The 16,012-nt window shown below is 48.2% G+C and overlaps 1 protein-coding gene across 1 annotated transcript in view; it reads right to left on the bottom strand.

Annotated features, from left to right (window-relative positions):
• The window catches only part of LOC309607757 (uncharacterized protein), a 73,019-nt gene extending 57,593 nt beyond the window's left edge, over positions 1-15,426 (bottom strand). Inside the window, exons 1-2 of the transcript XR_014232528.1 lie at positions 13,874-15,426; positions 12,464-12,587 (exon numbers count right to left, since the gene is read on the bottom strand). The gene's annotated coding sequence lies outside the window, so the exon portion shown is untranslated. The remainder of the gene's footprint in view (positions 1-12,463; positions 12,588-13,873) is intronic.
• Between the last annotated feature and the right edge of the window lie 586 nt (positions 15,427-16,012).

Here is a 16,012-nt window from a genome sequence, read left to right as displayed (position 1 = left end):
GCAAGAAAATACACCCACTTGTCCTATGAGCCATTTTAGTTGGGCTTTCTTCACTTCCAGCATCCTAACGGAAACAACAAGGCGCATCATCATGAAACTCCACCACACCAGGGACAAATTGAGGGCCCTCGAACTTCCAAGGAGGGAAAAGCAAGGGAAGACACAGAAGAACAAGAACGAAAATGGTACAAGTACAGCATTGGATGCTAGAAGGACAATAAATGACTTCAAAATTCTAAGAGAAAACGACACTCTACCTCGGATTCAGTAATCAACCCAGCTATTGATCAAGAATGAAAGCAGGTAAAAACATTTTTAGACATACAAGGATTAAAAAATTATCTCCCATACACTCTTTCCTAAGAGCTAGTTGTTGATGGGTTTCAGGGAAAGAAAAGAATAAAAAGGAAGAAAAGGAAGCCTAATCACGTCACAGCAGTCAGAATGGCCATCATTTAAAAGTCTACAAATAATACATGCTGGAGAGGGTGTGGAGAAAAAGGAACCCTCCTATATGTTAGTGGGAATGTAAATTGGTGCAGCCACTATGGAGAACGGTATGGAGGTTCCTCAAAAAACTAAAAACAGAGTTACCGTATGATCCTGCAATCCCACTCCTGGGCATATACCCGGAGAAAACTCTAATTCAAAAAGATACACACCCCCCAATGTTCATAGCAGCACTATTTACAATAGCCAAGACATGGAAACAACCTAAGTGTCCATCGACAGATGAATGGATAAAGAAGATGTGGTATATACATACAATGGAATATTACTCAGCCATAAAAAGGAATGAAATAATGCCATTTGCAGCAACATGGATGGACCTAGAGGTTATCACATTAAGCGAAATAAGTCACACAAAGATAAATATCATATGATATCGCTTATATGTGGAATCTAAAAAAATGATACAAATGAACTTATTTACAAAACAAAAGGAGACTCACAGACATAGAAAACAAACTTACAGTTATCAAAGGGAATATCAGGGGGTGGGGGATGTAGAGATAAATTAGGAGTTTAGGATTAACATATACACACTACTGTATATAAAATAGGTGAACAATGAGGTGTACTATATAGCACAGGGAACTCTACTCCATATCTTATAATAATCTATAAGGGAAATGAATCTGAAAAAGAATATATATATATATATATATATATATATATATACACAACTGAATCACTTTGCTGTACACTTGAAACTAATACAGCATTGTAAATGAACTAGACTTCAATAAAAGAATAAAAAATAAAAAAATTTAAAAATAAATTTAAAATAATTTTTTTTAAAAAAGGAAAAGGAAGCCTAAGAAAGGCTAAGAGATCCCGGAACCAGTGCACCCGGTCAGCAGGGTGGGAAAGATGACCACTGTGCTGCAGGTCTCGAGAATAGCCAGTCCAGAGGCAGTGGGAAGGTGGAGAGATCCAGGGAAGCAGCATTAGACTTGACAGAGTAGATTATGTGGCAAGTCTAGCGACAAGGTGATGATCAGAACGCAATCAAAGGTATTATATTCGTTATCTATTGCTGCATAACCAATCATCCCAAGACTCACAGACTTAAAACAATAAACACTTATTATCTCACAGTGTCTGAGGGTCAGGAATCTGGGAGCAGCCTGGCTGGGGGATCCTGGCTCAGAGCCTCTCCTGAGGCTGCAGTCAAGATGTCAGATGAGCTCCATCAGCTGAAAGCTCCACTGCGTCTATCGGCTCAGCTCCCAGCTTGGCTCACGCATGGAGCTGTTGGCTGGAGGCCTCAGCTTCTTTCCACAGGGGTCCAACCATAGGGCTGATTCAGTGGCCTCACAACATGGCAATTCTTTTCCCCAGAGCAAGATCCCCATGAGAAAGATCAAGGAGGAAGCTGTGTTGCCTTTTATGATCTGGTCTCAGAAGCCACACAGCCTCCTTCTGCCATTTTCTACTTGTTAGAAACAAGTCACTAAGTGCAGCCCACTTACAAGGCAAGCAAAATAGGGCTTTACATTTTGAAGGGAAGGGTATCAAAGAAATTGTGGAGAAATTTTTAAACTGCCACAATTACGTATATGAAAATAGCATATAAGTAATAAATTAGGCAAACATGCAATTTAAGGGAAAACAAAGGGCTGCAAAAATATAATCATAATATACTAAGATGTGCTATAGACAATATCAACATAGTTTTGGTATCATAAACAGAATGTTGATTTAATTTAAAACAGAGATATGAGGAGAATGAGGAGAGATGAATTCAGAGTATAAGAGAGCTAACTTCTCATTAATCCTAATAGGAAGTCAATAGCTATTACTTATAATTGATAAATCAAAAATAGCACTATAATCAAGACAGTGTGGCACTGGCAAAAGAATAAACGACTAGATCAATGGAACAGAATAGAGACCCCAGAAATACACTCACAGAAATAAAGTCAACTAATTTTTGACACAAGAGAAAGAAAGGGTGCAGGAAAAACTGGACATCCACGTGCAAAGAAATTAATCAAGACCCAGCTCTTACATCCTTCACAAAAAATTAATTCAAAATGGATCATAGATCTAAACGTAAAATATAAAACTATAAAAGTCTTAGAAGGTAACATAGAAAAGAATCTAGATGGCCTTAGGTTTGGGAATGACTTTTTAGATACAACTCCAAAGGCACACCCATTAAAAGAAGTCTTTAGTAAGCTGGACTTCATTAAAATTAAAAACTTCTGCTCTGCAAAAGACACTATCAAGAGAATACGAAAACAAGGTTGGGAGAAAATATTTGCAAAAGACACGTCTGATAAGGGACTCTTCTCAAAGATATACAAAAGAGTTTCGAAATTCAACAATGGGAAAACAACCCAATTTTAAAATGGGCCAAAGATCTGAACAAGCATCTCACCAAAAAAGATATACAAATGTCAACTGAGCTTATAAAAGATACTCAACATCCTGTGTCATCAGGGAAATGCAAATTAAAACAACAATGAGATTGTCAACTGAGCTTATAAAAGATACTCAACATCCTGTGTCATCAGGGAAATGCAAATTAAAACAACAATGAGATACCACTACGCACCTATTAAAATGGCTAAAATCCAAAACACAGACAACACCAAATGCTCGTGAGGATGTGGAGCAACAGGAACTCTCATTCACTGCTGGTGGGAGTGCAAGATGGTTACAGCCGCTTTGGAAGACAGCTTGGCAATTTCTTACAAGACTAAATATACTCCTTCCATATTATCCAGCAATTGCACTCCTTAGTATTTACTCAAATGAGTTAAAAACTTATGTCTACACAAAACCCTGCACACAGATATTTACAGCAACTTTATTCATAATTGCCAAAACTTAGATGCAACCAAGATGTCCTTCCATAGGCGAATGGATAAATAAACTATGGTACATGCAGACAATAGTATATTATTCAGCACTAAAAAGAAATGAGCAATCAAGCCACAAAAAGACATGTAGGAACCTTAAATGCCTATTATTAAGTAAAAGAAGCCAATCTGAAAAGACTACTTATTATATGATTCCAACTATATAAAATACTGGAAAAGGCAAAACTAAGGAGACAGTAAAAAGATCAGTGGTTGACAGGGGCTGGGGGAGGGATGGATGAATAGACAGAACACAGGATTTTTAGGAGAGTGCAAATACTCTGTACGATATGTAATGGCGGATACATTTGTCCAAAGGCATAGAATGTACAACACCAACAGTGAACCTTAATGTAAACTATGGACCTTGGGTAATTATTATGTTTCAATGTAAGCTCATTAATTATAACAAATATACCACAGGGAAGGGGGCGTCGATGGTAAGGGAAGTGTGTGGGGTTGTGGGGTCTGGGATCTGGGAAATCTCTGTATTTTCTACTCAATTATGCCATGGACATAAAACTGCCCTTAAAAATAAAGCCAACTAAGAACATTAGCCCTGTTGTGGTCTGGTCTATGAGCAAGCTCTGCTCTGCCCACTCCCAACCCCCAACCAGCCTGCCCCCCTCCCTTCCTGGCTCTTCCTCACGGTAGGGTCTTGATCCCATGTGCCCCCTGACGCCATACTCACAGCCTCCCCGCCATCAACATCCTGCACCAAATGGTGCATTTTTACCGCTGATGAAACTACACTGACATGTCACCACTGCCCCAAGTCCACCGTTCCAGTGCGTGGATGACCCCGAAGGCCTGCCTCTGGATAAAACACAGGGAGTGAAATGAATCTGGTTTTCAATGAAGAGGCTCGGGGCAGGTGGGAAAGGAGAGGACAAGGAATCGCGGGGCTCAGGCCAGAACCCTTTGCTCCCTTGGCCCCTGGTCCTTTATCTCGTCTGCCCTCCTGTCCTGAGCTCCTCCTCCGATCCCCACACACCCCCTTCCTTCCCACATCCTCACAGCACTGATGGAGGAAACGCCAGACCATCAGTGCCAGCGTCACCTTGAATACACCATTAACCTCTGCCAGGCAAGCAGCAATGAGGAAACCACCTCCTGGTCCCTGCCCGGCCCCTCTCAGTCCCCACAACTGCCGAACCTCAGGTTTTTTCATCATGCCCCATCACATCCTTGTCTTCCCCTCCATGGGTGATCTTGCCGCCTGCCTGTTGAGCAGGGACAGTTGGACATGGGTTCCCCGAACTTCCTGCCCAGGCTCACACCTGCCCCTGCCTCCTAGGCCTTTCACCTGCCTGCCGACCCCATCCGGTCTTCCCTCCTCCAGAATCCCCTCCCTGACTCTCATCCTCTCCCTCTCCCCTCGTCCCCTTTGTCTCAGCACCAAGATTCTCTCCAGTTAAAACCAAAACAATAACAAAGAACAAAGATGTCGCCCAGCAATAGTAGGAATCGCACAAAACAGTTTCAGCAACGAGGTGGAGCTGACCTTCACTGGCCGCTGGAAGAGGCGAGCCTGCAGGTGTGGAGGTGACGGTGACGGCAGGCGTGGAGCAACCTCGCAAAGCGGGGGGGGGGGGGGGGGGGGGGGGGGCGGCTGGATTTGGAAAGTGGGCGCTCCCTGGGTCCATTACTACCTGGGCCTTTTCCTGGCACTGCTAACCTTCCTCCAGACACACGGAGCGACAGCAAGACTTTGACACGACAAACCGGCAGGTCTCCATCACACTGAGTGCCAAAACAAACAAACAAACAAACAAACACCGCAATAGCAGACAGGCTGGGCTGTCAACCAATAGCACTTGTTTTCTTCTTCTTTGTAACTGGAGATGAAAGTGCAGTGACCCCCTCCCCAAGCTCCGCGAGCAAAGCCAGGCAAACAGAACCCTTCCCTCCATCCAGTGTGCTCTTCTGATTCTGCCCTGTCTCTCTTCTTCTCCAAATTCCCTACAAGTAGCTTCACTTGCTGTCTCTGTTGCCTCACTTTCCAACCTCCTGTAGGCTGGTTTCTGCCCCCACCCCTTTCCTCTAACCGGCTCTGCTGAAGGCACCAGTTAGCGCTGAATTTCTAAATCGAATGGACACTTTAGCGATGTCTTAATAACCGCCTGCAGTGTGTTGACTCAACAGTGTCCCTTCTTGAAATTTGCTCCTTCCAGACTTCCAGGACTCCCCACCGCAGTTCTCACCACCCGTGCACCCACCCCCAACAGCCTTGCCTCCCCAGCTAACCTACGAGCTCCCTTCCTGCTGCCTGGTCCTTCCCAGAGCTCCGATCTCCATGCCGCTTCCCTCTGCGTCTCCCTGTACACACCTCCCGTGAGCAATCTGGCCTTCATCTACCCCTCATGTTGTCATGACGCCTCAGTCTGCACTTTATCCCAGTTATCTGCAGCAAGGATCCCCAAAGGGGAGGAAATCCACAGCTCCAGTCCTGGGAGTAATCCAGGTACCAGCAAAAACCAAGCAACGCAGGAGACTAAGAAGGGCTGCAGGAGAGAGAGGGAGAGAGAGAACCAGAGTGGTGCTAGTTCCAGCCCCCCCCCGGATGGTGAATCAGCTCTCCCTGGGCCTTCCTCGCCTGGCCCATGGGCTCCACACTAGACCACAAGAAAGCCCCTCAGCAGTTCCTGCACATATGTCCTGGCTTCAGTCACACAAGTGCAGTTTCTAACTCTATGGTACAAGCAGCATCTGTTTCCAGCCTTACTTGGGGGCGGGGGAAGGCAGGCGGTTGTTAGAGTCATTTTATTTTTATTTTTTAAATTTTATTTATTTTATTTATTTATTTTGGTTGCACCAGGTCTTAGTTGTGGCCGGCGGGCTCCTTAGTTGCAGCTCACCGGCTCCTTTAGTTGTGGCACGTGTGCTCCTTAGTTGCGGCTGGTGGGCTCCTTAGCTGCGGGTCATGGGTTCCTTAATTGCGGCATGCATGTGGGATCTAGTTCCCTGACCAGGGATCGAACCTGCGTCCCCTGCATTGGGAGGTGGATTCTTAACCACTGCGCCACCAGGGAAGTCCCTATGGTCATTTTATATGAAGAATCCATTGAACTGAACATTGTTCCTATTTAATTAGAAGAAATAAACGCCATAGATAGCTGCCATGCAACGTAGAAATTGCACAGGACGCAATAAGCATGAACGGCAGGGTCGGCTGCCACCTGCATCCCTGTAAGTGGGCGTCTCTGTCCAAGTCTAAGCAGCTGATGGCATCCTGACCATCAGCTGCTTAGACACAGATCTAGAAGTGTTGTTTCAAGTAGGCTATCAGAACTTGGTCACTTAGAATGTGCTAGAAAGTAATGTAACACTTTTAGCAACATGGATCAAATGAAAAATTAAATCATTCCTGTTTAGTGACTAATAATGAAATAATGTTATACCCACTGTAAAAATGTCAACAAGCTGGGAAAATGTTAAGAGAGTAGAAAATTTGAGCCAGATGATGCAAAAAGACAGAAATGGAGAACTCGGGGAGAATGCTGCTGGTCTGGGGTCAGGATGGCAAGGAGATTTCCTGCCACGTGGGAACCGCCATCAAGAGCGGGCAGCTACCTGGGAGCCCCGCGGGGAAACCGCGGAGCCGCTTGCGGGCTCAGCTGGAAAGATGGAGGAGAAACGTCAGTCACAGGCAGGAGGAGGGACGTGACCTGTGTATTTGCAGCCATGACCCAGGGCGCCCTGGCACTGGCCAGCATCTATGCAGAGATCAGAAGGTGACCACACAGAAATCTCTTGCATCCCTATCCACTAACAACGAAAGATCAGAAAGAGAAATTAAGAAGGTGACCACAATTGTAGTGGCAATAGTAGAGGGCAACTGGGGACTGACCATATCTATCTAATTGTCACCCATAATATGACTCCCAAATTTAGATCCCAGCCCTGACCTCTCTTCACATCTCCAGACCCACATCTCCAACTGTCTCTTTAAAACATCCACGTAGGTGTCTGTAAGCATTTCTAACCCAGTGGGTCCAAAACCGCAGTCTGAATCCCCTCGAGGGACCTGATCCTCCTCCAGGCTCCGTTGCAGTGGCACCACCGTTGCCCACTCGGCTGCTCACACCAGAAGTTGGGGGGCCTCCGTGATTCTTCCCAGGGTCTGGCCATCACACCTTGAGCCCATCTGCCGTTCTCCGCGTCCATGGCTTCCACCTGACGCAAGCCAGCGTCATCACTGGACGTCTGTAAGAGCCTCCTGGGCTGCCTCCTCGCTTCCTTCTTGCCCCGCCCCCAGAGTTCAGCCTTCACACAGCAGATAGAATCACTACTTTAAAGCCAAAGTCCGATGGCACCCCACGCACTGGGGATCCATTGCAGCTTCTGGAGGACGGCCCCCTCGGGCAGTGGCGTCTGGTCCCTGCCCGCCTCTCCTTTCTCCTGCAGACACTTCGACCTGCAGTGAAAACTCTGCTTCTGTGATTTCCATTCCCACCGAGTTCTCTTGCATCTGCTAGTACTTTCCAAAGAGAAAGCAAGTCTTCTTTCAGGCTAAAGTGCAAGATAGAGTTTGGCTTATTTCCCAAGAAGGCCAAACTCCAAGCCAATCTTGTAACATCTTTTCAAATTCTTGAAAAGCAACCGCTGGTCCCCAGTCAGGCTCCCCGCCCCCGCGCTCCCCACCCATGTCCCTTCTGCACTGTCCACAGCCTCTGGTCACTGCTGCAGCTGGGCTCTGCCCCTTCAGAAGCCAGCGCTCCAGCGAGGGCAGTGGGTTTATGGTGCAAGGTTACGCAGAGCGTAAATCTGGGCCTCAGGAATCAAGGGCTGTGACATTTTTACGGCCTCCTCCTCCAAGCCCCTGCATGGATATGAAGCAACTGGAGGGAAGGACATCTGGTTTCACTTTTTTTATTCACCACCACGGCTCCCATCTGACAAAACCCTCGATCTTGCCAGGGTTCTGGTGGCTGGCGGGATGAATGCGCAGCGGGGCAGCTCTCGGCTAGAGATCTTGCTTTTCCTGTCTCATCGTGGGGCAAAGAAACCGCCAGGAGTGAAGGGGTCACCACTGCTGCATTGAAACAAAGCATGTGGCTGGGTCAAGGCCGGGGTGGCAGCCTGCCAGCTTGCCAAAGACACGGAGGGGCATTTCTGGGGGAGGCGAGCGAGGGCCCCGGCCTCGCAGTTAACAGGGGGCGTGGCCGGGACGCGTGTGACGGATGCTGGGACTTGTAGTCTCTGCGGGCAAGATGGCCGTCGGTGAGAGGCTCTGGGACAGGACTTACCAAAGGAAGGCTTCCCGTGGTGGCTAAAGGTAGCGCTGGAGGAAGGCACACCGAAGATAAGAAGCCGTTCTGATGACTCATCTCGTGTTCAGCGTGGCTCGCCCAGAGCCCCACCCCATGGCAGAAGCTTACTTCTCATCTGATGGAGACAGCCCTGCTGGAGCCAGGTAGAAAAACGTGTCCCTCCTCACCCGTGCAATCAGTAGCCAGTCCCGGTAATAGGGCAGCAGGCGTGATCAGAACAATCAGAACAGGTTCCCCTGAAGGATGCCCCCTGCAGTGAATGGGCCCGACCCAGACCATTGGCTCTCCCTGTGCCTACTTGGCTACGTACAGCTCGGTCAAGCCCGGTGATCGGAGTCGTGATTCTTCATCACTTGCTCCCCACACGGTGCACTGGCCAGAATATGCCAGCAAAGATAGAAAGCAAAAAAAGGCCAAGCAGGGACTTCCCTGGTGGCGCAGTGGTTGGGAGTCTGCCTGCCAATGCAGAGGACACGGGTTCAATCCCTGGTCTGGGAGGATCCCACATGCTGTGGAGTGGCTAGGCCCGTGCGCCACTGCTGAAGCCCACACGCCTGGAGCCCGTGTTCCCCAATAAGGGGGGCCGCTGCAATAAGAGGCCTGCGCACTCTAAGAGTGGCCTTCGCTCTCTGCAACTAGAGAGAGGCTGCGCGCAGCAAGGAAGACCCAACGCAGCCAAAAAATTAAAAAAAAAAAAAAAAAAAAAAAAAAAAAAAAAAAAAAAAAAGGCCAAGCAGAGCACTGTACTGGGGCCCTGGGAGGACAGCCCAAGTGGCCAGACCTGCCCTCGGATCTCCAGTCCACTGTCTCCAGGATTCCAAAAGCACACACCCCAGACTGAAGTACCACGGAGGTCCTCACAGCCTATTAAACAAGCTCCGCTCATGCGGGGGAAAGGGAGCCCTCATACACTGTGGGTGGGAATGTAAATGGGTTCAGCCACTATGGAGAACAGTACAGCAGTTTCTCAAAAACCTAAACATAGAACTACCATATCACCCAGCAATTCCACACCTGGGTGTATATCAGAAAACAAACAAACACTAATTTGAAAAGATACATATGCCCCAGTGTTCATAGCAGCATTATTTACAATGGCCAAGATATGGAAGCAATGTAAGTGTCCAGCAACAGATGAATGGATAAAGAAGAGGTGATATATAATGGAATATTACTCAGCCATAAAAAAGAATGAAATTCTGCCATTTGCAACAACATGGATGGACTTGGAGGGCATGATGCAAAGTGAAATAAGTCAGACAGAGAAAGACAAATACTGTATGTTACCACTTACATGTGGAATCCAAAAAATAAAACAAGATAGTATAACAAAAAGGAAACAGACTCACAGATATAGAGAACAAGCCAGTGGTTACCAGTGGGAAGAGGGAAGGGGAGAGGGGCAAGATAAGGGGAGGGGAGTAAGAGGTACAAACTATTATGTGTGAAATAAGCTACAAGGATACATTGTACAACACTAGGAATATAACCAATATTTTATAGTAACTATAAAAGGACCATAACCTCTAAAATTGTGAATCACTACGTTGCACACCTGTTACTTATATAATATTGTACAGCAACTGTATCTCAATAAAAAAGGGCAAGAAAAGCTCCTCTCTACAAACATGCTGTTATAGCTCTATCCCACTACCCTTCCACTCACATCCTAAATTCTAGCCAAGAAGATTATTTGCTAATGTGAATGATGACCTTTTATGCTCTACTATGGGCTGAGCTAGGCATTAATGCCCTTTATCTCCCTCAATCCTACATCAGTTCTAGAAGGTAGGTACCATTATGTCCATTGTTCAGATGATGAAACGGAGGCACAGAAGTTAAGGTCTCTACCACCTACTGTCACCAGAGCTGAAACCGAGCAGGTCCTTCTGCTGGAGGTACCCAAGTAGCCAAGCAGACAGTCACCAGGGGAAAGGGACCGTCACCTACCTCAGTAGGGCCTCACGTTGCCTGCAGCCCTGGTGAGTGGCCTGTGCTCCCACAGTTTAATCCCACGACCACTCACCACCACCCCATCTCCTCCCCGGTCACCTCCAGCAGTGACCCTCCTCCCCCCAGGCTGCACTCTGGTCTCCTGGGGGGAACTTTAAAAAATCCTGATGGCTGGATTCCAACCCAGAGATTGTAATGTAATGAGTCTGAGAGGTGAGCCCAGCGTGAGGGAGGTTGAAATGCTCCCCCAGGGGATTCTAATATGTGACCGAAGTTCAACATCACTAACGTAGACTTGAACTTCATCAGAAAACAGAAGGCACCCGAGGGGAACCCCCAACCTACAGATGCCCATCGCAGGCACCCAAGCCCACATCTTCCTTTCTGTTAGAAAGGAGGAAGCACCCAGCAAAGAGCAAAGGCAGGCGACTTCTCCAGGACTTCACTCCCTAACCAACCGCTCTTACTCTTCTCTCTCTCTCTCCCCACCCCTCCCTCTCCACTGCAGCCCTCCCTCAAGCATTAAAACATTTTTAACTTCCTTTACTGCCCTCTTCTATTATAGCCAACCTTCCTGAAAGAGCTGTCAACCCAGTTTCTATCCACTTTGTCTCCTTCCAAATATTCACTCCTTGACCCAATCCAATCTGACTTCCACTCAGTCCACTGACACTCAAGGTCACAGACGGCCTCCATATCACCAAATCCAGCCATGTTCCCAGCCCTGTACGACACAGGAACCCACTCTCTCCTCTTGGCTCCCTGAAGGCCACAGTTTCTGGATTTTCTGTCCCCTCTCTGGTTGCCCCATTCTTGGTCTTCTTTGCTAGATTGTCTTCCTCTACACAAATCCCAAACAAAGGAGTTCCTCTGAGCTCTACCTGGGCCCTTTGCTCCCCTTATTTTATGCCCTTTTCTGGGTGATCTCATCTGCACCCATAGTTTTCATGCTCACAACCCCCAGATTAACACCACGTCTGTGGTGCACCCCTGCCAATTTGAAATAACCATTTCGCGTCCCAAAGGCCTCTCACATCTGACACGTCCTGACTCTACTCTTCCTCCTCCACATCACATCCCTTCTGGTTGTCTCAGCTCAGTCTAATTGCAGTTTCCAAATCACACTGACTCTACGAGCTTCATGTCTCCAAATCTGTGCCCTATCTATTCTATCTGCATTAGGGCCAGATTATGACCCCTATCCTTTCTCACCTGGGTCACAAAATAACCTCTTATTTTAAGATCACAAAGGGATATCGAAATTATGTTCACAAGTTCTTTGATGTGCCTTCCTTCCAAAGGTGGGTGTCTAATTCCTTTGCCCTTGAAAGTGGCCTGGACTTAGCGACTTTCTAGCACACAGAATGTGGCTGCAGGGATGGTACAAGGTCATGTCACGGAAGGCATTAGCACCGTCCCCATCAGCTCAGGCTGCCATAACCAAATACCACGGACCGGGTGGCTCCAACAACAGACATTTATCTCTCACGGTTCTGGAGGCTGGCAAGTCCAAGATCAAGGTGCCTGCAGATTCGGTGTTTAGTGAGAGCTTGCTTCCTGGCTTGTAGAAGCTGCCTTCACCCTGTGTCCTCACATGGCAGAGAGAGCAAGGGCTCTGGTGGCTTCCTCGTCTCAGAAAGGCACCAACCCTATCAGGTTAGGGCCCCACCTCATGACCTCATTTACCCTTAATTACCTTCCAGAGTCCCCATCTCCAAATACAGCATACAAATCTGGGAGGAGGGGACAAAAATATGCAGTTCGTAACAGACACTTTGGCCTCACTCTCCTGGATCGCCCATTCTGGGGTGACCCGGCAGCTATGTCATGTAGCCTGTGGCGAGGTTGACAGGGAGAGGAACTGACCGTCTGTCTGCTGATGACAAGCACCAACTTGGCCTTCCGATACTGTAGCCTCAGCCAGCATCTTCACAGCAACCTCATGGGAGACCCCGAGCTGGAACCTCTCAGCTGAGCAGCTCCAGAAATCCTGACCCAAAGAAAAACGCGCTCTTATTCTAAGCCACTGTGTTTTGAAGTGATTCATGGTGCAGCAAAGATAACTAAACCCTTCTTCCCTATCCCCTGATTACAGCCAGAGCCCTATTTTCAAAATGTAAGTAGGTTATGTCATTCCCTTACTTAAAATTATTTTATGGCTTTCAAAACCTCCCAACGAACAGTGAAACTGATGAAAACAGCATTCTAAGCTCCTTCAGGACCCGGCCTCTTGGCCTCATCACTCGGGAGCTCCAGCAGGCCAGAGGGATTTCCTATCTGGTGCCCCTCTGCCAGAAATCCTCCGCAAAGTGGTAGACAACAGTTGTAAGAGCTGCACACACTGATTAACACCTGTCAGTCCATCGCCCACCCGGGCCCAGGGAAGATTGTCTTTTACATCTACCTCCACAGCACGAGGCAGTACTGAGCCCACGGGAGACGCCCACTAAGTAATTTTGATGGGATAGAATAAAATGAGCAGAAAAAAAATTATCTTAACTATCTGATTTCAAGAGCACCCACCAACTGAATCAAAGAGCACAGTTCCGTTAGACCTTTCTCTGTCAACTCATCTGGATAAACCGAGGTTTGCTGGAGTCTCTAGGTCGATCTCTGGAGGCTGGAAGCATTGGAAACAAATTCTGACCGTTTTGCGTTTCCCTTCGGCCAGCGGGGAGAAGAGCCCCTGTGATGCTTCTTGCTCCCCCTGCCCCCCAACCGTGGCCCTGATACCCTAGGTTTCCCTTCAGGTGGCCCTGACACCTGACTGCCATTTGAAACTGTCTGGGAACCTGCAACACGGAGATTTCAGGTCGAGCGTGGGTTTCAGGAGCATGTCTGTGAGAGGCAAGGACGGGCGGGTCTGAAGGAAGCATTTACTGGGACCACCGTGATTTGCTGGGAGGTTACGAGGTGCACAGACCCGGAGATCATTCAGATGTGTAAGCAATTAGAGGGGGAGGAAAAGTGAGTGGTATTTGGTACTGTTCGTCTGAGTGATCCATTTTTCACATATGTTAGGAAATACCTGTTTTAGTCACTCTTATGGAAAAAATATTTGTGAGCCAGCATGACTGAAGGTCTTCCAGGAGGTCATTTAGATTGGTGATTGCTTCACCAAGGCGGAGGGCCCGAGGGTTTTATACTTAGAAAAAAATCTGAATTCCTCCTCCTGGCTGACACGGGTCCACAGAGCTGCCTGGAGCCCAGACCGACGGCTCTGGCCTCCTCCTCTTACTCAGCCCCCGGCCCCATCCCACCACCTGCGGCTGTCACCTGGGCCTTCCTTCCGTTCCTCCAAGGTGCTGGGCATCCTTAGGTCTCCTCCTCCCCTGAAGTTTTGCACAGCCGGTTCCTCCCAGCTGTTCAGTCCTCCGCCAGCATCACCTCCTCAGAAGCTTACCCCCAGCACCGTCTTTCCCAGGGGGCCCTTCCCTCTGAGTAAGTCAGGCGGCAGCCAGGAATTTGAATTAGGTAAAGGAATGCTGACAGTAACAGCTAAGAAAGCACGAGGAACTCCCATTTCTTCATACCAAAACTTGTGTCCACTGGGCAGTGGCAGTGGAGGTGGGAGGGGTGAGGAGTTCTCCTTCTTGCTTTCAGCTGTTTGTCTGCAATGAGTGCCTTCAAGATTTGCTCCACCGAGGAAACTGAACGGGAAAAAATCCAAAATGTCTGGTTTCACTCTAATGTTAATGGTTTATTTTATCCTCAAGTATGGGCCCGGTTGCCTTTAATTAGGAAAAACCTGAACGAAGCTAATGGCTTAAACACTAGCAGCTCTACTCTTCCACAGCTGCCTCACCTTGAGGCCAGGGGGTGGCTTTGTGCCCCGGTGAGAAAGGGAGGAGGGTGACCAGGAGGGCCTCCTTCAGTCAAGGGCAAACCTCTGGGGGAGGTTGTGGGAGTGAGTTCTTAGCTGCTCACTTACAGCATCAGGGGACGGAGGCACTTTCTGGAAAGAGACTTGCAGCCAGCCAGGTGCACCCAGGTCACCTCCTACAGCTCCTGGATGTGGATCTCCTATCACCAAGAGCCTTCACCTTACTGCGGACTGTTTCATACTCTAATTGTACCCTCTCTGTCTGCCCCATTACGAATACCTGTTCTTGATAAAATTCACAGCTAAATAAGAAAGTGAGATCATCAGCCATGACACCTCCCACGCTGCCCCATCCAGAGGTGACATCAGTGGTGCGCTGGGTGACCGGCTCTACAAGGCCAGGGAATGAGGTTGCGTTTGCCTATTTCTCCGATGAAAAGACTCCTTCCATGGCCGAGCAGCTAGCAAAATGTCTGAATATCTAAAAATCCCTCCTAGGAATCCACATAACACACCACTGCCAAACGCCTCCCCTTGTGCCCATCTTAGGCATGAGCTCCCACCACCGCCCCTAAGAAAATAAAGATCAGAACTGTTTTCTAGAAGAAATCTGAAATAGCACATCAAAATCCAGATTAGAGTGAATAGTCATGAAAAAATCACCCATGGTCACCGTGAACAAACCAGTCCATGATATGAAAAGTGCTTTGCATGGTTAGTTCTGCTTCCCAGCCGGTTGCTGAGTGGGAGGGAAGTTTTTAGAGGGCAGGGACCTTGTCTCCTAATGTTCTCCGCCCTGCAGGTAGTAAGAAAGTGCTCAATTCACAGGGAAGCTCCATTATCCTAACAGATGGAGAGAAGCCCTTAGCGAGGGAATTAACCAGGCTAAAAGCCACGCTTTTACAGGAGAGTTAGATCAAAGCCAGAGGCGAACGGACCCAGATAAAGCACCAGGACTGAATCCCAGGCACTTGGTAGATGCAAGCAGCCTCATCTAGCCTGAGCCGGAAGGCGAAGGCCTGTGGAGACTTACCTGGCCCCAGCTCGAGCCTCGGCCACAAACTTGGACCTGCCCCAGGGGAACTGGAAATGTCAAGGCTGAGCCAGGTATGAGGCTGTGCAGAAAGAGAGGTCAGATGTGGAGGCCCCACCTCGCCCCGTGCCGGCAAAGCTGACCACCTCCCGTCCCAGCCAGAGGGGCAGAAAAAGGCAAAACCACCCCATCTAAATGAAAAGGTCAGCAAACGGCTCAAGACCAAATGCCTCAGCCCTGCTGAGGAACGGCTCTGTGCTCTAACTCCTCCTTGTCATGGAGAAAAGGAAAAAATACGCAAGAAATAGATATTCTGCGCCTATATGTCACACAGATGAAACTGATGAATCTGTTGGATCATGGATTTATTGCATGAGCATTTCGTGAGCCCTTATTATGTGCAAGTAACTGTGCAAAGTGCTGAGGATACAAAAGTCAAGAGCAGAGTCTGAGTTCTCCTTCAGAACTCCCCTCCCGGCTAGTGGGCCGGCCTGGTCCCTGCTCCACTGGGTACCCATGGGCATAAGGGTCCCCAGACTGCAGAGCACACAGCCAGGAC

Source organism: Balaenoptera borealis (genome assembly GCF_965194805.1).
Source record: "Balaenoptera borealis genome assembly, chromosome: 12".
NCBI classification, from domain to species: Eukaryota; Metazoa; Chordata; class Mammalia; order Artiodactyla; family Balaenopteridae; genus Balaenoptera; species Balaenoptera borealis.
Note: the sequence above shows the minus strand (reverse complement) of the source record. Positions and strands in the feature narration are given on the sequence as shown.